Here is a 3,545-nt window from a genome sequence, read left to right on the forward strand (position 1 = left end):
AAGAACTAGGGTGTTGAAACCAACTTCCTGAAAGCCTCCCCCTGTGTGCCGAAATCAAACTTAGGTCTTCTGTTGGGCAAAAAGCTCTTGGATGAAATTTTACTCCTGGACAATTTCATTTTTAATTATTTATTTAAATGTTACCCACAATATGTGAATATTGGCCTGTTTGCATAGCCTGAGACTCTAATCCTGCAAACCTTTTTGCATATGTTTAACTTTACAATCCATTTATGTCCCACTGAAGTAATGGGACAACTCATATGCCTAAGTGTTTTCAGGATTTGATCCTTAGTGCTCTTGTTCTGACTTTGCCCTTATTTAAACTAAGCAGTCCTTATGAAATATGAAACCCCCAATTTAAACAACATTTTGAACTACCAGGTCTACAGCACTGGATTGGGGCCATATTGACTAAAATAACGAAATAAGGAAAAAACATGAAGATTCCTGGGAAAACTGATGAAGATTGATCATTCTACTCATTATAGTCACAGTAATTATGTCATGTCAGTAGCTTGGAAATAACTTCCAACTGCAACACTGTGATAAGTTCTCAGGTGTTTATTTGAAATAAATAATTTGTTGAAAACTGCTCCCAAGACCAGTAGTGAAAGGGTTAATGTTCATACATAATAGAATTTAAATCCAGTAGAGCCATGTGTATGTATCTCATGTAGGCTATTTTGTTGTTTGTTTTGTTTTTACCAATTACATTCCTGTCTCCATGAATCATGCATTGGAGGAGCCCAGCTCAGATCCTATCTTACTCAGCTGTTAAAGAGTTTAGTTCATATTTTCAATTCTGACATCAATTCTGCTTGCTGTAAAAACAGATCTAACGTGGTGATGAGGCAGTGCCGCTGATGCCAAATTAATCTTTACTTAAAATGTGGATCTGTTGTGTCTAAATTTCCTTTAATTTCATTTCATGTTTTAGGGCCTTGCCATTAACTCTGACCTCTAATTAAAAACCATGATGTCACACTCATATTTTACCTATATATATATATTGGCAGGTGCATTTGCAGTCTCTGTGCTGTTCTCTCTTTGTCTCTCGTCTTCTCTTTCTCTTTGATAACCCTAAATTATCAGGTTCTCATGCTCACTCAGAAGGAAAGATAAATAACTTACATTCTCATTCTATACTTCCTACTGCGTTAATTTATCTTACACCAAAATTCCATCAAAACTGTGTGATGGCAAAACTCTCATCTCTACTGTTGTAAAATTACTAAAAATAATTGCAAATGGAGGATCAAATAAAATAATTTGTCCTGTTATTCCCACACCACAAACCATAAAGAATAACCCCAATGACTTCTCTTGTACAGCGATAGCTCATAATAACATAAGAATGGCCATACTGGGTCAGACCAAAGGTCCATCCAGCCCAGCATCCTGTCTACCAACAGCAGCCAACGCCAGGTGCCCCAGAGAGAGTGAACCCAACAGGCAATGATCAAGTGATCTCTCTCCTGCCATCCATCTCCACCCTCTGACAAACAGAGGCTAGGGACGCCATTCCTTACCCATCCTGGCTAATAGCCATTAATGGACTTAACCTCTATGAATTTATCCAGTTCTCTTTTAAACTGTGTTATAGGCTTAGCCTTCACAACCTCCTCAGGCAAGGAATTCCACAGGTTGACTGTAAGCTGAGTGAAGAACTTCCTTTTATTTGTTTTAAACCTGCTACCCATTGATTTCATTTGGTGGCTCCTAGTTCTTATATTATCGGAACAAGTAAATAACGTTTCCTTATTCACTTTCTCCACACCACTCATGATTTTATATACCTCCATCATATCCCCCCTTAGTCTCCTCTTTTCCAAGCTGAAAAGTCCTAGCCTCTTTAATCTCTCCTCATATGGGACCCGTTCCAAACCCCTAATCATTTTAGTTGCCCTTTTCTGAACCTTTTCTAATGCCAGTATATCTTTTTTGAGATGAGGGGACCACATCTGTGTGCGGTATTCAAGATGTGGGCATACCATGGATTTATATAAGGGCAATAAGATATTCTCCATCTTATTCTCTATCCCTTTTTTAATGATTCCTAACATCCCGTTTGCTTTTTTGACTGCCGCTGCACAGGGTTTCAGCTGCTCTATTTAGCATAATTTATTATATTACTACATTTGTACTAGTGAAAAGTGAACTTCAAGAAGCTTCGAGGTCTGGTTCCTCCAGATTTTGAATGCTTATCTGAACTTTTTGGATCTAAGTACATTTTGGGGTCCAAAATTCTAGTGAAAATTAATATTCAACAGGAAATTCACAATGTACATATTTGGTACCTAAATTTAGGCACCCAAGTACATATTTAGGCATGTAAAGAAATGGCCTGATTTTCAGAGATGCTCACTACCCTCAGGTCTCACTGATGTAAAGGAGAGATCCAGGCTCTATGGATTTAGGTGGCTAGGTGTAGGAATGTTGGTTTGAAAATGCTGGCCTGTCAAAGCACCAGAACTGCTGCCACAGTACATTATCATAGAATCATAGTATCACAGAACTGGAAGGGATCTTGAGAGGTCATCTAGTCCAGTCCCCTGCACTCATGGCAGAACAAGTATCTATCTCTGAAGTATGGCTGAACTCTGGGCTTTTTCTTCATGTTGTCTTTTTTTTTTTTTGTAATGCTTGGTTTAATTTTCATGATATTTTGGTGAAAATTACTTTTTGCTAGTGCTCATTCCAATGTGGTCTATTGAACAGTATGAAGAACATTGCCCTCTCTCATAACATTGTACATGATGCATTTATTTGCCTTTAAGTTTTCATGGTGAACACATCGATAATCCACAGTGAAGTATGTTAACTCTCATGAAGTCACATTTAACACACTTCATTGTATACATGAACCCACATCTTTTTACATAAACCTGAAAAGAATTTTTCATCTGTGAAATTTATGTACAGCCAAACACATCCATGATGCAGAACAAGTCAAATTCCATAGACATGTAGGCTTACATTAATACTAAGAATACAACAACCCACCCACCCTTTGGGTCAGCCACATAATGCCTCAGTTCCAAGCCTGGCATGGGTAGAAAGAATTACTCATCTCTCAGTGGACTGGTGGACCAGAATATGTTTAGTGCCTCCCTGACTCCATGTGATTCATGGGATCCTATTTGGCTGATTAACACCTGGGGAGACTTAATGGGCTGGAGATTCAGTTCCATTCCCTTTGTCCTCTCTCTACTGCCATGACAGTAGAGTGATGGCTAGTGCAGTATAAGGGAGGAGTGACATCTGCAGCACAGAAAAGGATAAAGAGAGATTTGGATCCATGGAGGATTTCTTAAGGTTGATTAGCACAAGTTCTGTCCTCAGCAGCTCTTCCCCTCACTCTATGAGAGGAAGTTCAAATCCCTTCCACCAGTCCATTGTGCAATGGGTTAGCTGTGGCCAGGAGTAGTGAGACTTTCATGGAACTGGAAATGTAAAATGCTTATAAGCTCCTTGCTTCATCATAATGTGGGCTCCAGATCAGGCCCATAATAACTAAGATCATGAAGGAAAGTAAAGCAATG

This window comes from Caretta caretta, chromosome 5 (genome assembly GCF_965140235.1).
Source record: "Caretta caretta isolate rCarCar2 chromosome 5, rCarCar1.hap1, whole genome shotgun sequence".
NCBI classification, from domain to species: domain Eukaryota; kingdom Metazoa; phylum Chordata; order Testudines; family Cheloniidae; genus Caretta; species Caretta caretta.